At 36.9% G+C, this 21,064-nt stretch overlaps 1 protein-coding gene and 1 non-coding gene across 13 annotated transcripts in view; one reads left to right on the top strand and one right to left on the bottom strand.

Moving 5' to 3' along the window:
• Nucleotides 1-21,064, top strand: part of HDAC9 (histone deacetylase 9) — a 938,649-nt gene that overhangs the window by 87,537 nt on the left and 830,048 nt on the right. The gene's annotated exons all lie outside the window — the stretch shown is intronic.
• LOC131511256 (U6atac minor spliceosomal RNA) lies at nucleotides 9,170-9,298 on the bottom strand. The gene has a single exon (XR_009261449.1). It is a non-coding gene; the product is annotated as a U6atac minor spliceosomal RNA (small nuclear RNA).

Here is a 21,064-nt window from a genome sequence, read left to right as displayed (position 1 = left end):
TTCATTGATTATCTTGGGCATTTCTTTCTCCATAAGGAAAGTTACTGTTTCAAAATGATGTTTGGTCACTTTGTGCAAAGTATCTTGATCATTCTGGGCCTGAATTGCTTTCTCCGCAAGACTAAGGTACCACACATTGCTGAATAGCAAAGACCACGTATTGAGTGTTCCTTATATTTCACATTCTAAATGTGCCAAATACTTTGTATGTGGTATTTCATTTATTAAAGTGAAAACCCTATAGTGTAAGGGCTATTTTCTAGAATCCCCATTTTGAAGATGAGAAACCACTTTCAAAGATAGATAAGATGTCCAAGGTTGTGCATCTGCTTAGGGTCAGGGTGTGAATTCAAGCAGTCAACACCATGGGCAGTGGTACAAAGTAACAGTAACTCAATATAAAGACAAATTTTTCTCTTTAACCAGTTGGTTAAGATCAGAATTTAAAGCTTGTATCATCTTTACAGAAAAGCTTTCCAAAAAGACAGTTCTGATACTTCCCAAAGGACAGCAGATTTTTCTGTTGTAGCTAACAAGAAACAGGTGTACTGTGGTGTTAGCATTCGTGACTGGCACTGGACTAGCAGGAGGATGGGTGCTCTGTGGTGCTGGCTGCGTTTTGAGGAAGGAGCATTATTTTCCAAACTTCCTCAGGCCCATAAGACTCTTCCCCACTCTTCACTTCCAAATCGTAGGAGGGAAAACTTAGTGTGAGGGCAAGCATGGAAGAGAGCTCATATGGAATAACATGAATGGGCTTGATGAGTGTGGGTGGTGGAAAGCTCAACAAACTTGTGGTCAGAAGACCTCAGTTAAATTCCCCTGGCTCTGACACTCATGCCGTAAAAGTACCTCAACTTTCCTGAATCTTAGTTTTCTCTTTAAAATAGAAATGATGATAGTAGTAACCGAATTCCTTGACTCAAGTAGCTGAATATCAAATGAGACAATATACTGTAAAAACTCTAAGGGATAAGGTGTTTTTAATACTGTTAAAGTTAATAAAGCAGATTTTTCTTTTCTAGCTGGAAGCCTTTATTTAACGTGCAGAATAGAAAAAACAAAACAATACAACAAAACGATGAAACTCGAAGAAACTTTAATTCTACAATACCACTTGATTTTGAATGTCCTCTACCAGAACACTTGGACTTTATCTTCACACAAATGTTCAAAACCCCTAGGCATTTAAGCAGTCTCTAAGTGCACCAATTACTCTTTAATGGCCAAATCCCATGATCTTTTTTCAGTCTTCAATAGAATTGTCATAGCAGTAGTAATTCATTCATTCAACCAGTGTATGTTGAATGCCTACTGTGTGTCTTGAATGGCTTTAAATCATTGAACATAAAAGTTGGTGAAAAGAAAAGCAGAAAAACAATGAAATTGTCCTGTTAGTCACCTACTATGGGTCAAGTGTTACAGATCATTTCATTGAACCCTTACAGCAATCCTGCAAAATTTTTTACTAGCATAATTTATAAACAAATATACTAGGATTAGAGAGCTTAAAAGATGTGTCTAGCATGTGCTAGCAAGAAGATGGTAGAACTGGGGTTAAAACCCTATTTCCTGTCCTTACAAATGATCTTTCTTTTAACCATTCATTTATGAATTCAGTTACTTATACTGTACCTAGTCTAAATTCTTTTGACCTTCTTTCTTTCTATGAACATCACAGATACCTCCTCAGCCACTTGTGCTTAAAACAATGGTGCCACTTTTGAAACTCTTATTCTGCTCCCCTGCACATCAAGTTGGCTTGGATTTTGATTGACTCTATTTTCCGTTTTTGTTGCTAGCCTTTAGCATTCATTACTTCTGGCCACAACTATTGTCATAGGCTTCCAGCTAATCTTTCTATTTTTAGTCTCTCCTGCATTCAGCCTAATTGTACAATGCTGCCTAGTAAAGCACTGCTGCTAAAGCACAAATCTAATTATTTCCTTTATCAAAACTCTCCATGGCTTGCCATGGTCTATAAAAACTGGCAGTACTTATGAGACATTTCTAGTGTCCATGGTATAGGGCGAACCACATTTCTGGCCTTCTCCTTCAATGTGCTCCTTCCCATACATGCTAACAGTGTTTTTCAGGCTTGTCTGATAGGAATTACATGGGGCTTCTCAATACACAAATTCTCAGGCCCCACTTGAACCTACCTAGATAGAATCCTTAGGGATTTACAAGTCCTTGTGTTAAAACCTTCTGGTACTCTGATAGGCTCTGAGCACAGGGACACAGTTGTGACCACCCTGGGACTCTTGCTACCACTGAGTGTTGAGGAAATCAGCCGGTACTGTCTGACATTATGACACTTAGTCATACTTGAGGTCTCCTGACCACCCTTTTACACACGTCACTGAGGTGTAAACCAAGTGCCCCCAAACCCAAACGTTAATTAAAGTGAGATCTTGAGAGAAGTGATTTTCTCATATTTGTGTGAGCATGAGATATTTTTATGTGCACTCATATGGAATACATAAAGATTAACTTGTAAAAAATGTCGAGTTAATATAAGGATTGTCCCATTTCTTTTTTAATTTTTTTTTTTTCAATGTTTTTAATTTATTTTTGGGACAGAGAGAGACAGAGCATGAACGGGGGAGGGGCAGAGAGAGAGGGAGACACAGAATCGGAAACAGGCTCCAGGCTCCGAGCCATCAGCCCAGAGCCCGACGCGGGGCTCAAACTCACGGACCGCGAGATCGTGACCTGGCTGAAGTCGGACGCTTAACCGACTGCGCCACCCAGGCGCCCCTGGATTGTCTCATTTCTAAATTATATATATATAATTTATGTATATAGTTTTATTATATATAATTTCTAATTTATATATAATTATATGTAGTTTCTGGATATAAATTAGGTATTTGTATATATAAGTATATACAAATAAATAACATATAAATATTTGTATTTTATATAAGCATATAAAATAAATAATATATAATCCATAAAAATATAAATATATAAATATATTTATTGATATATAATATTTGACATATATTATATAACATACAATTTCATATATGTGAAAGAGACAGAATGTACCCAGGAAAGAGACATATACATATATAATTGTATATAATTATGTATATGCATAAATGATTATGGGCATTTATATATAATGTATATGAATATATGTGTTTGTATATAGATACACACATACACATATATGGCTTTTCTTTCAAAAAAGGACATAAACTGGCTTAGAAAAAGATCTTCAGTATTGCAAAATAAAAGACATTAACAATAAGATTATGAAATAAGAGAAAAATGATGACCAGAAACTAAGATGGACTAGAGGTATTATTCTGTAACACCTCTACATTACCATTGAAATGGCTACTAAATAGTATATTGAAATAAAGATCATTGCTTTTATTTTTTTTTACCCTTCCTAATTTGTACCACTAATAAGCAAAATTACCTAGTTTAAAAAATCTCCTATGTTACCACACTGCATATAAACACATTTCTTTATTCTCAGTAATATCCATTTTCCCCAAATTCCTTTTAAACATAGTATTTTTATGAACTGTAAATTTCAAAATTGTGAGTAAAATAGCATGCAATTATTTTGTTTTGGAACACAAAAATATCTAGATCTTTTGGCTATCATACAAGTTAGGCTTGAAAATAAATATGGGTAGACGTTTAACTGGAAATTGAAGAAATCATTTCAAAACCCCTACATAAAATGAGATATTTAATTATATACTGTGAATGTGACCATTTAATCTGAATCCTAATTCATTTTTTCTTGCCTGCATCCATTCATTCACAGCATGTTATTAAGTACCTACTATGCAAAGTGCTGGAAAAGATGTATACTTTTAAAATTTTGCTACAGTCTTGGAGAGCCTGGGTGGCTTAGTCAGTTAAGCATCTGACTTTGGCTTAGGTCATGATCTCACAGCTCGGCTGGTGAGTTTGAGACCTGTGTCAGGCTTTGTGCTGACAGCTCAGAATCTGGAGTCCACTTCATATTCTGTGTCTCCCTCTCTCTCTGCCCCTCCCCCTGCTCACGCTGTCTCTCTCCCTCAAAGAAAAAAAAAAGTTAAAAAAGTTAAACAGAAACTTTGCTACAGCCTTAGTACTCACTGAGTCACAATGACTTTCTCAGAGCTGAAGAAAAGTAAATCAAATCTGTATCTCTGTTCCAGGTTAATTTGCTTCAACATTAAAATACTTTTTTTTTCCATATTGGTTTTATATTTCAAATACGTAGGTATCTTTGTTCTTTTGTTAGCTTATGAAATATTTTTTTGAGAATTATAGTCGTACTATGTCTGCCATGAAACCAGTGTCTCTACCATTTTACTAGGTAGAGTGTTCTCTTTTGCAAGTGGGACAGGCTAGTTTAGGATCTGTGCTTTTAATTAGTTTCCTGACCTGCTTTTATTGTATCAGCATTCAAGCCTTAGTCATCTCTTATTCAGAGGGTTTTTACACGCGATGTATGTTTGTACTTGGCTCTTGGAGCTACTCTCTTTCTTGGTAGGAAGAGCCATGCTATATACACCCTAGAAGAGGCAGTGAGGAAGGCTGTTGTTGCCCTTGGTTACAGCTCTCTAGTAAAAAGAGGCTGGGCTTTGAAGCTAGGTAGATTCGTGTTTAAAACAAGTCTCCCTCACTTGCTCACTTTTTGATCTTGGACAAATTATCATTTCTGAGCCACAGTTTTCTCATTTGTAAAACATGGAGATTATTGTTTATCTCATGGATTTCATTGATGGTAAAAAATTTACTTCCCTTTCACTATCAAGAAATATTTGTCAAGTATAATTAAGTGATAATATTTGTGGTATTTCATATATCAAACTAATTGCGATCACTTGTTTTACCTGTCAGTTTCCTGTTATAGGCCCAATGTTTATGGCACCTCCAAATTTGTATGTTGAAGCCCTGGCTCTCAATGTGTTGGTTTTTGGAAGTGGGGCATTTGGGAGATAATCAGGTTTTTTTAAATTTAATTTAATTTTTTAATTTTTTTAACATTTATTTATTTTTGAGACAGAGAGCATGAACGAGGGAGGGCCAGAGAGGGACGGAGACACAGAATCCGAAACAGGCTCCAGGCTCTGAGCTGTCACCACAGAGCCTGACGTGGGGCTCAAACCCACAAACCGTGAGATCATGACCAGAGCTGAAGTCGGACGCTTAACCGACTGAGCCACCCAGGCGCCCCGAGATAATCAGGTTTAGATTAGGTCATAAGAGTAGGACCCTCACGATGGGATTAGTGCTCTTATAAGAAGAAGAGAGAAAGATCTTCTTCCATGAGCATGTACCAAGAAGGGCCATGTGAGCATGCAGCAGGAAGGTGGTTATCTACAAATGAGGAAGAGGACTCTCACCAGACACTGAATCTGCCAGCCCCTTGATCTTCGACTTCCCAGCTTTTAGAACTGTGAGAAAAACACTTATGTTGTTTCAACCACCCAGGCTGTGGTATTTTGGCATAGCAACCCAAACAAAGACCACCCTTTTTTTCAATTTCTTACCAACTCCTCAGAGTAAGAGGTAGAGTTTACATCTTTGCTGAGGATTCCCAGTATTTAGTGTACTATCTAGTACATAGGACTTAATAAGGAAGGTGTTGAATACTTCTTTATCTTCATGTTCTTATCATCCTTAGCCTCAGCGAAGGCTCTCCCCACGACTCGTCCACAAAAACCCGTGATGGTTTAGACAAATAGGCTAATATAAAAACCTACAGTTTGATCAAAAGGTTCATAGGGAAAACAATGGAATATAGTTTCCACTATGAGGTTGGGTATAAAACTGAGTGGATTTGGATTCAAGCTCTGTCATTTATTAGCTGTGTTAGGAAGGGAACTTATTTAACTTGACCAACTCAGTTTATTTTTAAATAATCTTGACAGGCTTGTTTTGAGCATTATCACGTAATAAAAGAAATGTGAAGGTTTTCTGAATAGTTTTATCATTCTGTACCATTATTTAAATATGTTTACAGTGTTTCTCAATTCCTGAAAGAATGACTTTAAACACCCAGAGAACTCTCTTGAATATCATTCTTTGTTTCAAACGTATTTCCTTGTGGCAGGAAGCGATAAAAACACATGGCACTGACGGCTAGTGACTGAAGAGGAAGTTAATGGTGTTTGTTTTTCCTCCAGAATTAGTAGTTCAAAAATTAAAAATAAAAATGTGGCTTGCCAAGTTTGGAAAATGCACAGAATGCTTTGATTACAGGATTACAATGGACCTAATTTTTTGACACTAATATTTCTTTCATGTTTATAATTCAAAGTGCTTTTTAAAGTTAAAACTTTGAGGCTTTACATTTTATTTTATAAACTGTCATGAATAAAATATCCAAATGCTATTAAATACATGTGGAATTTACTTCTTTACCCGGTAGACTTAGAAGCAAGAGAAGGTTTACAAAGTAAAGCAATTTGAAATCACTTGACAAGCACAGATGATGCTGTTAGGATTCCATGTCTCGATGGTAATGCCTTTGAGGAAACAATGTTTTAGATGGTTTTTAAGCTGTAATGGGAAGAAGTAAACAAGACCTTTCCCTAGCTATGTACTGAAAAAACCCCGATTGTGATTGGGAAGTATTGTTTGACTCAAAGCCAGCTCATTTTTCACCAGAGACTCCTGCACACCCACAAGTTTGGGCCATTACTAAAGATGGTGAGGATGAGGTGGGATGAAGAGGGGGGTCTGCAACAGACGGCATCCAATTAAGAAAATCTACAAAAGTGACAAAGATGCTATTCTAGAAACTTAGAATAATTTTATTTCAGGGAACAAATTGTGTAGTTTTGAAGGGAGAATACAACTACTATGAAATATCTTTCATTTAATTAAAACCAAGGTTTATGTGGTTTGCTGCTGCTGCGTGAGTACCATTTTGACTTTTGTTTAGTTATTGCTGGGTGGCTTACAGAGATTCAAATGTACTTTATTACGGGTTAAGGGAGTTCCTTTGGTAAATGTTTAACTTTTTATTGCAAAATCCCCTGTGTTCACCTCTGCTGTAAGGTGGGGCAATAGTTGTACACCCTGGGAAAATCACTTCTAAAGCCTGTTGAATGGAAAGTATTGTGGGTATTTATTGTGAGGAAGAAGGGAAAGCAAAGATGTTACAGGGGTTATATCATTTCATTCAGTAATTAGCTTTGGAAAGGTCATTGAGGACCTAGTATTTAGGAGTTGTGGATATTTTTAGATTGCGTCTACATAAAATCATGATCTTTCCTTTAATGAGCTAGAAAGAAATCATATAGTCCTGTGTTTTCTGCATGTCACAGGCTCTTATCAGGCCATGGAATCAGTTTTGTACTTGCAATTAAATGGTTCAATAGAATAGACCATATTACAAGATACCAGAGTACACATGCATTATAAGATCAAGTATTAATTTGTGAAAATTGAAATTGAGTTTTCTATAGACAAATATGTTTCTATATATACATATAAATATATTTCATTTAATATGAAATGAAGTTTTAGTGTGAGTAGCAAATGAGGAAGTTGGAAGTTACTGATTGAATCCTCACATTTCTCTGATAAGATACTAAAAGAGACTACTTCTGGTTTATTTGAGTAGGTCTCACTGAGGTGACTTATCTATATCATCTGGCCTGTCTTCTGTTACAATCTTTGTTTTGATCACCTTCTCATCATTTACATTTCACCCCCATACTTAAAACTTTCTGTATTTTTGTCAATAGGATTTGAGTCAAAGATGTTGATTCTGGGGAAATGAATCTTCACTTAGACTCTGAGCACCATGCTGCGGGTTGGTTGTTACTGGGGATGCCAAGTGGAAAAGAATAAACCTTTACAGCTGGCTCTATAGATATTTTCTATATTTTCCATAGGTTAAATATGGTAGAAAGTTGGAACAATAATAAATTTCATCAGTACATACAGGTACTGTGTATTAGCTTCTACCACTTGTCTCAAGTTCAGTTCAACAAGTATTTCTTCAGCTCCTATTTTGTCCCCTGTATTTTCCCATCCACTTACTGCCTCCTATATGTAGCTAATTAAATTGATCCCTCACTTTGCTTGTGGGATATCCCAGCAGATTTACCGAAGTACGTGGTGTTTTGGGGTTCTTTGTCAAAGATAATAGAGATGTAGCTCCAGGTTTTTAACACAATATTACACTTTGGGACTCTGTTGTGTTTGGTCTAGAAATGCTCCTGAAGTCAATCTTTCACTCATTCAGAGGTTCCACGATGAATAAAGTTCACACAGACTGTTTTTCTCTGTCTTACTTTCATAACACATTGATTTTTATTGAAATTTCTCCTTGTTGTTATATACAAAATGTCAGTGCTGGAGATTCTTAATTTGTATTCTGATAACTTGAGAATCAAGGCAGCAGGACCAAGGGGGCCAACTGCCTGGATGCCATATGAGGTTTTCTCATGCTCACCTTGTTACTCCTTTTTACTGGCCTTTCTGTATGGCAGTTACTGAAGGTGATGTTCTGGTTTCTGCCTTTCTTTAGTTCTTTTCTTCTTCTTCTTCTTCTTCTTCTTCTTCTTCTTCTTCTTCTTCTTCTTCTTCTTCTTCAGTGTATGAAGTGTATTGTTTTGTTTAGTTTGGTTATTAGTTGAGTATTGACCATATAAGTCATTGCCTGATGCAGGTACAGCATTGGGGAGGAGTCCCCAGATGGCACCATGAGCCTGCTTTTTCTTGATGGGTCAGTACAAGGACGAATACCCATTAGGCCTAAGCAAATGAAGGATGATGTATAAACAGAGCCTGATCTTTATGGTGGGTCTAGAAAAGCTGCCTTTTTTCTTTTTTAAATTCTCAATATTTTTAATCTTCACTAATTTGAAAGATTGACTATGATAGTTTGTAGTCATTTTTACTTGCATTCTTATTTGTGGTTTTGAACATTTTTCCATGTATTTATTGGATTTTCTTCCCCTGTTTTCAATTTGTTTGTACCCTTTGCATATGTTTCTTTTAGACTATTTTTTATTGATTTTAAAGAGCTTTTTGTATATTATTGAAATTATATTTTATATAACAGTAAAATACACATAACATGAAATTTACCCTTTAACCCTCTTAGAGTGTGTGCTTCCTTGGCCTGAAGTATATTTACATTATTGCACAGCTGTCACCACTATCTTTAGAACTTTTACATCATCCCAAAGTGAAAAATAAAAAAGCAACCATGCCACAAAGTAGGTGGCAGTGTCTTACCCATACATGTATTGTGCAGGCCTGAGGACGTCTTTTATCCTTGGCAAGGAATGTGCTAACCTCTTCTCCTTTCATACAACGATAGAAAAATGGCTTGAATGATGTAATCCTCTCATTGTTTTTCTGAATCCAAAGCTTCCTTGATTATTGCTACTTCACTTTAAGAGATGTACTTATACATTAAATAAACAGGTGAAAATATGTTCTCATATGACCATCTTACTGAGCAGATTCTGTTTTGTTGAGTCTTTATAGTTCCTACACTTTAATATACTGGTGTTTGATGTTTTCTTTGCTTGCCAATGTGGTATTTCCAGCTGTGCATGGAAATTAATTTTCTATTTGAATAGACAATTCCAGGAAACTATCTATTAAGTTTATAGGAGGCAAAGAGAATGTTCTTTTACAATTTTTTCCTGGTATTCTTGGCATTATAAGGGGAGTAAAAAGGTTGATATAAGAGTCCATGATTGTCATTTTATTTTTTGTTTTTAACTAATACTACATAAGTAAAATAAACTTTGCCACGGATCACAAAGATGGTCAAAAATAGAATGTGTTTGGCAATGAGAACTCACCCTCCATTTAACAAAACAATCCTAAATGGATCTTCCATGGACTCTAAAACCTTTCTTGGGCAATAGATCCCCTTCTGTATCTGACTGGTTCTGTGAAATCTCAAAATCTAAGGTCCATAGAATATTCCAAAACCCCAGGAGCCAGGTGTGTTTTAGAATTGAGATTTTATCAGTTGTGTGTGTGTTTTTTTTTTTAAATTTTAACATTTACCAGCTTTGGATTTAGAAAATTTTTAATTCCAGTATACTTAACATACAGTGTTAATAGTTGTTTCTGGTATACAGCGTAGTGATTCAACATTTCTGTACATTACTCAGTGCTCCTCATGACAAAAACATTCCCTTCACCTACTTCACCCTTCTCCCCATCCACCTCCCCTCTGGTAACCATTAGTTTCTTCTCTGTAGTTAAGAGTCTGATTTTTAGTTTGTCTCTTTTTTTCTTTGTTTCTTAAATTCCACATGTAAGTGAAATCATATGGTATTTGTCTTTCTCTGACTGATGTGTTTCACTTAGCATTATTCAGCCGTGAAAAGAAAGAGATCTTGCAATTTGCAACAACATGGAAGGATGCAGAGGGTATAAAGCTAAGAGATTTTATCAGGTTTTTAAAAAGTAGCATGAGACATAAATCCTGTGTTACATGGCATGTCACTTTTATTTTTTATTTTTATTTATTTTTATTTTTAAAAATTTATTTAGCCTTTTAAAAAATCTTTTCCTTTTTCTTCAATTTACATTTTTGTTAGTTAACATCCGGTGCAATATTGGTTTCAGGAGTAGAATTTAGTGATTAATCACTTACATACAACACCTAGTACTTATCACAAGTGCCCTCCTTAGTACCCATCACCCATCCAGACCATCGCCCACCCACCTCCCTCTGTGAACCCACACTTTGTTCTCTATCATTAAGAGTCTCTTGTGGTTTGTTTCCCTTTCTTCTCTTTTTCCTCCTTCTTATATGTTCCTCTGTTTTGTTTCTTAAATTCCACATATGAGTAAAATGGTACAATATTTGTGTTTCTCTGACTTATTTCACTTAGCATAATACATTCTAGTTCCATCCATGTCATTGCAAATGGCAAGACTTCATTCTTTTTGATGGCTGAGTAATATTCCATTGTATATATACACCACATCTTCTTTATCCATTCATTAGTCGAGGGACATTTGGGCTGTCTCCATAATTTGGCTATTAGTGATCATGCTGCTATTAACATTGGGGTGCACATACCTCTTTGACTCTGTATTTTTGCATCCTTTGGGTAAAAGGCTAATAGTGCAAATGATGGGTCATAGGGTAATTCCTTTTTTTTAGTTTCTTGAGGAACCTCCATGCTGTTGTCCAGAATGGCTGCACCAGTTTGCAATCCTACCAACAATGCAAGAGGGTTCCCCTTTCTCCTCATCCTTGCCAACACCTGTTGTTTGTTTGTTGTTAATTTTAGCCATTCTGATAGGTGTGAGGTGGTATCTCATTGTGGTTTTGATTTGTATTTCTTTGATGGTGAATGATATTGAGCATCTTTTCATGTGTCTGTTAGTAATTTTTTTTTTTTTTTTTTTTTAAATTTTTTTTTAACGTTTATTTATTTTTGAGACAGAGAGAGACAGAGCATGAACGGGGGAGGGTCTGAGAGAGAGGGAGACACAGAATCGGAAACAGGCTCCAGGCTCCGAGCCATCAGCCCAGAGCCTGACGCGGGGCTCGAACTCACGGACCGCGAGATCGTGACCTGGCTGAAGTCGGACGCTTAACCGACTGCGCCACCCAGGCGCCCCTGTCTGTTAGTAATTTTGATGTAATTTGGAAAAGTGTTTATTCATGTCTTCTGACCATTTCTTAACTATTTGTATTTGGGGTGTTGAGTTTGATAAATCCTTATAGATTTTAGATACTAATCCTTTATAAGATACTATTATAACCCTTTATAAGATACTAACCCTTTATAAGATACTATTTAGATACTAACCCTTTATTTGTTGTTTGCAAATATCTTCTCCCATTAAGTAGGCTGCCTTTTGGTTTTGTTGTTTCCTTCAGTGTGCAGAAGCTTTTTGTCTTGATGAAATCCCAATAGTTCATCTTTGCTTTTCTTTCCTTTGCCTTTGGTGATGTGTTCTAGTAAGAACTTTCTACGGCCAAGGTCAAAGAGGTTGCTGCCTGTTTTGTCCTGAAGTATTTTGATGGTTTCCTGTGTCACATTTAGGTCTCTCATTCTTTTTGAATTTATTTTTGCATATGGTGTAAGAAAGTGGTCCAGTTTTATCCTTCAGTGTGTTCCTGAAAGACACAGGATTTTTTCCAACGACATTGTTGAAGAGACTGTCATTTTTTCCATTGGATATTCTTTCCTGCTTTGTCGAAGATGAGTTGGCCATTTAATTCTGGGTCCATTTCTGGGTTTTCTCCTCTGTTCCATTGATCTATATGTCTGTTTTTGTTCCAGTAGCATACTGTCTTGATGACTACAGCTTTGTCATGTAACTTGAAATCTGGAATCATGATGCCTCTGGTTTTGTGTTTCTTTTTAAGAATTGCTTTGGCTATTCAGGTTCTTTTGTGGTTCCATACAAATTTTAGGATTGTCCCTTCTAGCTCTGAGAAAAATACTGGTGATATTTTGGTAAGAATTCATTATATGTGTAGATTGATTTGGGTAGTATGGACATTTTACCAATGTTTGTTCTTCTAATCCATGAGCATGGAATGCTTTTCCATTGCTTAGTGTCCTCTTGAGTTTCTTTCATAAATGTTCTACAGTTTTCAGAGTATAGATCTTTTCCTTCTTTAGTTAGGTTTATTCCTAGGTATCTTATTGTTTTTCGTGTCATGTCACTTTTAATGGGGTCTGGGACAGTTCCTCACAATAAAAACATTTAATATTTATTTCTGCAGTGAAATTCATAGCTATTAATACTAAATGAGGTTAAAATAATAAATAATCTCCTGTCTGTTTAGGCCAGTTTTTATTGCCAGATGAGCTTAGATTTGTCACCAAATGAGTAATGAAAATTCTTTGTTCCTTATGGTCATCGATAAGGGACAAATAAAAATCTACTTGTATTTTAGGGCTTTCCTAGTCTCTCAGTTAGAAGTGGTGTGGCTCCATGCTCCAGCCATGTTTGCTTCTCCTCAGCTCCACACTCAAGTTCTGGACTTACTATTCTCAATATTACAGACACTTTTGTTTCTAGGGCTCTGTTCCTATTACTCAATAATACTTTTACTGAATTTAATCTCTTGCTTTTAAGCCATTTTGTGCCTGGATTCTGATCCTTAACACCCAGTTAGTTTGCCAATGTGGTAAATGTCTCATCATATCTTATATGAATATATATGAATATAAATGTATATGTGTGTATATATGTATCTATATGTATATATGCATATGTATATAACTATGTATATATGTATATAAGAATGTATATATATATGTGTGTGTGTGTGTGTGTATGTGTATGTTCACTGTTTCTGTTCTTTTGCACTGGTTATTTTCAGTACTTGAAATGCCTTTTCCTCCTGTTAAATTTATCTCCAACCACATTATTCTACTAGGGATATTTAGTTTCATCCTCTGTTATATTCTCTATATTCCCTTAGAGCATTGTATCTACCTTTGTTACAGCATGCAGTACATTGTTCCTCAATTATTATAGTAATTATCTCTCTCTCATATTAGACTGTAAGGCTTTTAGAGTAGCGCTTCTTTGTATGTCTATTGCCTTAAACAGTGCTTGGCACAGCAGTTTCCAAGATTTTCAACCCAGCATAAATAGAAGGTGTGTGTTTGGAAGTAATAGGGTGATATTGGGAACCAGGGAAAGAGGGATGTGCAATAGAAATAAATTCATGGGAACACCTGGGTGGCTCAGTTGGTTAAGTGTCTGACTCTTGATTTTGGCTCAAGTCGTGGGATGGAGCCCTGTGTCCGCCTCTGCACTGGTGGTGTGGTGCCTGCTTGGGATTCTCTTTTTCCCTCTCTCTCTCTCTCTCTCTCTCTGCCCCTCATCCACTCATGCTCTCTCTCTCTTTCTTTCTCTCCAAATAAATAAACATTTAAAAAAATAAATTCATGAACAAGACAGAGTAGTTTAGAATAGCAGTGGTTTTGTTTATTTTAAATGTACATGAGGGATAGAAACTAAAAGATTCATGTGGTTTGGAGAATTAGGAAAACTTCAAAAGGAGTTGAAACTGGAGACAAAGCTTGGCAGGTGGATGGGATTGAGGTAGGCAAAGAAGAGTTCGCAATGCTTTCCAGAGAAGGGGAAGTATGTTGCGGAGGGAATGGGTGTGGATGAGAGAAGAAGATATTTAAGCTGTTGGCCAGTTATAATGTAAGTTCTAAATTAGGAGATTGATAGAAGAAACAGGTCAGTAGGTAAAGTAGGGCTGGATTATATAGGGCAATATATTGTAAGAAAAAGAATGGATCTTTTTAGAGTAAGATGTCATTGTGAATTAAGGTGTATAGAACAGGGATGATATGACAAAAACATTTCCGAAAATAAATGTATCCACAGCATATTCACTGATGCATGAACTAAAGGAAGGTGAGGGGGCTAGTTTACATCCTTTTGCTAAAACCAGTAGGGGATCATAAGGACCTGATATGAGATGATGGTGGTGAGACCAAGAATAGAGAAAACAAGTGTGACTTTTGAAAAGTAAAACTGTGGTGTGATGGTGAATTTTTTGCATCAATTTGACTAGGCCACTGGGTGCCAAGATATTTGGTCAAACGTTATTCTGGGTGTTTCTGTAAGAGTGAGATTAACATTTTAATTTGTAGACTGAGTAAAGCAGACTGAGTCCCCATAATGTGGGTGGGCCTCATCCAATTAGGTGAAGGCCTGAATAGAACAAAAGGCTGACCTCCCCCAAATAAGAGAGAATTCTGCCTGACAGCCTCTGAACTGGAACATTAGTTCCTCCCGGTTCCACAGAAGCCTTGTTGACCTTCAGACTCAAACTGAAACACCAGCTGTGCAGATTTTGGACTTATCAGCCTCCATATTCTGTGAGCCAATTCCTTATAATATGTCTCTGTTTCTCTGGAGAACTCTGACTAATACGTGTGGGGTATGGAGACTGACTAGATATGGATGCTACAGGTGAGGGAGGAATTAAAGCTGACTAAAATTTAGGACTGAGAATTCTGGAGAATAATAATGGTAGCAATAGGGGAAGTTGAAATAGGCAGTCAGTTCTGAGAGAGAATATGTTTGGTTTTGTTTCTGTTGACTCTGAAGTGATATTGGAAATTCGAATGAAATTGTTGCACGCAGGTGTAGTAAGGTGGGTAGCTCGTGTGGGTTAGGCTGAGTAAGGCATCTTGGAATCCTATGTAAGTGAACAGAGGTCATCTGACAGAACAAACCCCATAGGGGAGTGAGAGAGAGGAACAGAGGGTAAGAATGTGATTCAGGCTCTCCAGGCGGGAATTACAGGCTTAGAGAAGAAAGATGAGTCAGTACACAAAAACTTGGTTGGGGACAGAGTTCGCTCTTGACATTGGTTTGTCTGTATGTGCATGAGAATGTAAGCTCCATGAAGCTGGTGATTTCCCCCACTCCTGTTTCTCCCATTTTAAATATTGTGCTTTGGATTTGTAAGATCTCCAGACCATTACTTTTACCTTTATTTTTCACCTTAAATGAAAAATGAAACAGGAATTAGGATTTCTTTGCTGTAATTTTGACTTGGCATTTAAGTAGGTATATAGAATCCGTTTTCACATTTTAATTCCTAGGACTTTGATTTCCTTTTCCAAAAATGTGAAGATTGGTTTAAGAAATTTTAGGATTTTTTTTTACAGCTGAAAAATACTGGGGAAAAATATCTATATGTCAAAAAAATGTTCTAAGCTGCAAAAGTGGCCTTGGGTAAATTCAGAAAATAAATTTTACAGCAAATCTTCCTCATTGCTATTTTGGAAGTTTTTATTGATTTACTATTAATTAGATTATTATAATATATTAAATAATGCAAAGTGTATAATCTTGTCTAAAAGCATCTTTGGACCAACAGATTTCCTCCTAAATTTTAAAGATGTGATTAAAAAATTCTTGGGGTGCCTGGGTGGATCAGTCAGTTGAGTGTTTCACTTAGATTCAGGTCATGATCTCGCAGTTCATGGGTTTGAGCCCCATGTGGGGCTCTGTGCTGACAGCTCAGAGCCTGGAGCCTGATTCACATACTGTCTTTCTCTCTGCCCCTCCCCTGCTTGTGCTCTCTCTCTCTCTCAAAAATAAATAAATAAACATTAAAAGAAATTCTTTACAGGGAGCCTACCCCTATTTTATATAGCTTTAAGTTAATATAACTGTAAAAAGTATTCAGAAAACAAAAACATACTAGCATTATTTTTTCTTTAACTCCAACACTGTAAAGAAATTTCAAGTTCTATGGTATTTTAATTCTATTACTAAGTCTTCTAACTCTTAAAATCTCATACAGTCAACTTACACAAAGAAAAAAAGAGAAGAATCATTGGTTAAAATGATTATATATGTTTACTATGCCTTATTCAAAATTATATTGTACCTCCTAATGGGTTTCTAGATCTGTGTTAACATCACAATACCCATTTTTAATCAGTTTTGAGTATTTGATCAATGTGTGATATTTAAATTGTAGTCAATACCCTTTAACAATTTTTTGATTGTACAGTGTGAAACATGATGAATTTCTAAGAAGTTTGGAAAAAATAAGATCTTTCTATTTAAAAAATGTACAGTGTATATGTTGATATAATATGTGACACAAAAACTATTGAACAGATGGAGAATAGGTGCCATCAGCTTTAATCTGAAGACATTAAAATACTAATATTAACAAAACCAACATTTTTTTTATTGAATGGCACTTGTGCCCCCAGGATATTGTGTGTTAGGTATTGTAATTCTAATTGTGTGCCTTCCTACTTTCTGGTAAGTAAGGGGAGACTGTCTTTGGCCATTCTTTCTTATTGACCATTTATGTGCAAATTCCATAAGGAAATAATCTGCCTTCAACAACAAGGTGCTGACTTTTTTTGTCATTTAATGTCTCTTGTTTGCTTTGAGGCTGTCTTTAATTGAGGATAGTTGATAGGTGAGAAATCTCTTGGGAAGGTAATCAGATATGTGCTTTTATGACACAATTCTTCTATCTACAAAATGATATCTAGAAATAGTGTATTTCCAGTAGTGATACTTGAAAATGATTTATTTTTACTTCCCAGAGTTTCCCAAATTTCTGGATTTCTTATGAAGGTGAGTAATTTATCCTTGAATTTATTTTACTTTTGTGTCTATTTATATTCAAGTCATTTCGCCATTCTTGTTGGTCAGCCAACATCTTAGTTCTCTTTGTGTTGTGTTTGGGCATGAGGATTTGCTCTGCAATCAGATATAGAAGCGATTAGGGGCACCTGGGTGGCTCAGTCGGTTGAGCGACCTACTTTGGCTCAGGGCATGATCTCACGGTTTGTGACGTTTGTGAGTTTGAGCCCTGCGTCGGGCTCTGTGCTGACAGCTCAGAGCCTGGAGCCTGCTTCGGATTCTGTGTCTCCCACGCTCTCTGCCCCTCCCCCATTCATGCTCTGTCTCTCTCTGTCCCATAAATAAATAAACATTAAAAAAAAATTTTTAAGATATAGAAGAGATTAAAAAATAAAAATACGTATTTCGGAACGTAAAAAAAAGCATTAGAAAAACTTTTTTAGGGGCGCCTGGGTGGCTCAGTCGGTTAAGCGGCTGACTTCGGCTCAGGTCATGATCTCGCGGTCCATGAGTTCGAGCCCCGCGTCGGGCTCTGTGCTGACAGCTCAGAGCCTGGAGCCTGTTTCAGATTCTGTGTCTCCCTCTCTCTGACCCTCCCCTGTTCATGCTCTGTCTCTCCCTCTCTCAAAAATAAATAAAATGTTAAAAAAAAAAAAATTTTAAAAAAAAAAGAAAAACTTTTTTAACATTTCTGCTCCGTTTATAAGTCACACTAATGACTGCTTTGCTTCTCAGTAATTTTCCATTTGTAACATTTTATACCTGGATACACAAATGTAATGCAATTGAACAAGAAAACAATTATCTGTCTGGTGGAAATAAATGTATTTATCTCATTGAAACAATTGACTTGTTTAAAAATACAAAGAAGTTCTGTTCAGACTGCGGTTACCTGTAATTTGTAAAGAATTTCCAGGAAAGAATTAAAATCCTTTGATGTAATGGGATCAGCTATTGAAGCCATTGGTTGTGAATGATAAATTTCCATTCAGAATTCCCCTGTCATAGAAACCTCTATTTGGAATCATTTTGGTTTTGAGAGCTTTTTTCAATAATCTCTGAGTTTTGGCTGGATCCCTGGAAAACTGCACGCAAAGGCTGTATCTTCCAGTGAAAGCTTCATGTTGACTTGTGGGTTCTATGTCAGTGGAACGTTTCAGTGCTTTTTGGCCTGGCTCAAATGTTTCTTGGCATTTTCTGAGGAGTTTGTCCCATCCCATCTATAGGATCACACTGGATTCTGGATAAATTCTTAAAGCCATCATTCATCTGCAAGCTAATTTGGGATTTTATTGGGTTTTGGAAGTGGCCTAATACCATTGGGCAATTGAGGATTCAATATTTTTAATAATATTTTCAAGGACATACCTACTTTAAAAATAACACAGGGAAAAACTACTTTTCCCTTAGTCCAGTAATTACTCTTTTGTATCTGATCTTTTCACAGAGGTCAATGTCCTGTTTTAATTTCTCAGTGTATTTCTTGGTCTCTTCACCAGTTTCTAAAATTACTGCAGATCAACAACATTTTCATCTTTCTTAGAGAGTGCTCTGGCTCTGGGCTGACTTCAGTCTTGTGATGTGGGACTGATGTGGGTTTTCATTTTTCACATTAAAAGTACTGCCACAGCTAGTTACTTTTAGTTATAACATCATAGAATGTTGATGCCCATAGGTGCCCTGAAGTTGGCCTTGTCTAGCCCTCTTGTTTTACACATCAGGGTAGCCAGGCCCAGTTCCTTAGCTCGCACTGGAAGCTCAGGGTGGAACCTGTGGCCACTTCACAACAGAACTGGTCTATAGGAGCACCCCCTGACCCCCTACCAGAATGCTTAAGATCCACCCCTATTCCCTGTCTCAGGTTTTGTATCTTAAATCTTAAATCTTAGTTTTCCCTAATGCTTTTTAAATAATTCCCCATACTTCCTATGAATTTGGAAAACCAGCAGGAAAAGATTTGTTTTATGTTTGGTTGGGATTTCAGAGTGTTACGTATGATACCATTCTCTTCATGTTTTGAGCCATCAAGAAATAAATGTAGGAAAGGGAAAGGGATCAAACTTACTGCCTTCTTACAAATAATGTTGGGTTTGGGACCACATGGTAGACTCAAGGCTAAAGCAGGCTTCCTGTGCCTCCTACAGCCACCCACTGATAGATGGAGAAGTGTCCCCATCTGACCCCCGTGTAAGACCACTCTCAGGAAGCGCTGTCAGACTAGTACCTCTGAGAGACCCCAGTGGAAGGCTAGGGGCCTCCCGCCAGAGCACTTTACAAGGACTCTGGCAAACCGTAGCAGCCCTCTACCACCCGTAGGAAGCAGCTCCTTTCAAGTAGGCCATGTTCTGGTGAGTCTTTGTTTTTTATTCTTTTTGTTCTTACCTTACTATTCTTGCTTCCTGTAAGCCTTATGACACCAGCGTCATTTATATTCCTCCCCCCCCCCCCCCCCGCATGATGAGTTATTTTCCTGTTATTCTCCTGAATAGAGTTGAAAAGACAAGTACAGTAAAGTCAGCCTAGGCAACTGACTGTTTGCATTTGAAGAAAATAAATGAAAATTAGGCAGTGGTGATGAGAACGCCTTGAACATGTGCTCAGAACACATACAATAAGAGGACATGAAGAACTCTTCTACTCCGTCATCACCAGGGTATTCTTCTGTCATTTTTAAGAGTAAGCTGGGGGAAGACTTTTTCTCTTTATCTGCTGTCTTTATGTAAGCTTGGCCAGAGCTCACTGTTATAGTTTAATAAATATATTCCCAGGTATCTGTAGACAGTGTCAAATTATCTTGTTTTGTTTTGCTTTTGTCTCGTTCTAGACCTGAATTAAGTAAAATTTCAGGTCATAGAACTGTCTTGGAATTTTTAGTTGATTTTCACTTTTATGTAGGTAGGTATCTACTGGGTTTCATGACTTCATTTTATTTTCCAGATGTTTTCTGAGTGATCATCTTGTTTCTTTACCTTCTGCATTAACAGTTGAAGATAGTTACCTATGACAACCTAGAGAAGATTTTAACAGTATCCTTCCTATTAAGAGACTTGTTTTCTTTAGGGTTTCTTGCCTTGTGGAACATGTCACACCTGTGTATAGACACTTTTACTTAATTCAGAGGTAAATTAAAAGTAATCAAAAATTATAATGTTCTGGACAATCACGGATTCTTCCCCACTGTTATGCTTACTCAGAGTTTGCTTCCTTTTAGTAGGTTTAAGGCCATTTAGATAAAAATACTGAATTGTAGAGTAGGTTTCAAATGTTATGGTTTAAGATGTTAAGATTTAAGATGTTTCAGTGCATTCTTGGAATTGAAACCATCACCTTTTAGATTGTTTCTGAAGAATTGGTTTCATTGACATCTCTTGAATCATCATCGTGTTTTTGCTTAGTGTGCATGTCAAGTGTCTGTTACAGTGAAAGCTGAGATGTGGCACATAGGAAATAACACAGAGGTAGACATGGTATACAGTGGAAGGCACGGGGGCAGTAGAGAGTAGTGGTGGAGTCCTATGGACCTGGGTAGAAACTCAGTTCTATCAACTGACTGTCATAATCTCTCTGGTTCAGTTTGCTCATCTGAACAATGGGCATACCAATTAATGTCTTCTACTTCAAAAGTCTTGTGAGGATTAAGTGAATTAATACCTGGAAAGCCTTTTAGAGCAGTGTCTGAAATATCATATGAGCATTATAAATCTTAGCTGTTAAACAGTCTTAACATTTCTGGGGCACCTGGGTGGCTTAGTTGGTTGAGTGTATGACTCTTGATTTTGGCTCAGGTCATGATCCCAGGTTCATGGGATCAAGCCCGGCTTCAGGCTCTGTGCTGAGCATGGAGCCTGCTTGAGATTCTCTCCCTCTCCCTCTCCCTCTCCTTCTCTCTCTTTCCCTCTGCCCCCCTCCCCTGCTTGCTCTCTCCCTCTCTTTCTAAAATAAAATTTAAAAAATAATTAAAAAATCCGGGGCGCCTGGGTGGCTCAGTCGGTTGAGC

This window comes from Neofelis nebulosa, chromosome 4, assembly GCF_028018385.1.
Source record: "Neofelis nebulosa isolate mNeoNeb1 chromosome 4, mNeoNeb1.pri, whole genome shotgun sequence".
Lineage (NCBI taxonomy): Eukaryota > Metazoa > Chordata > Mammalia > Carnivora > Felidae > Neofelis > Neofelis nebulosa.
The sequence above is the reverse complement of the archived record's forward strand: the minus strand, read 5'-3'. Positions and strand labels throughout refer to the sequence as shown.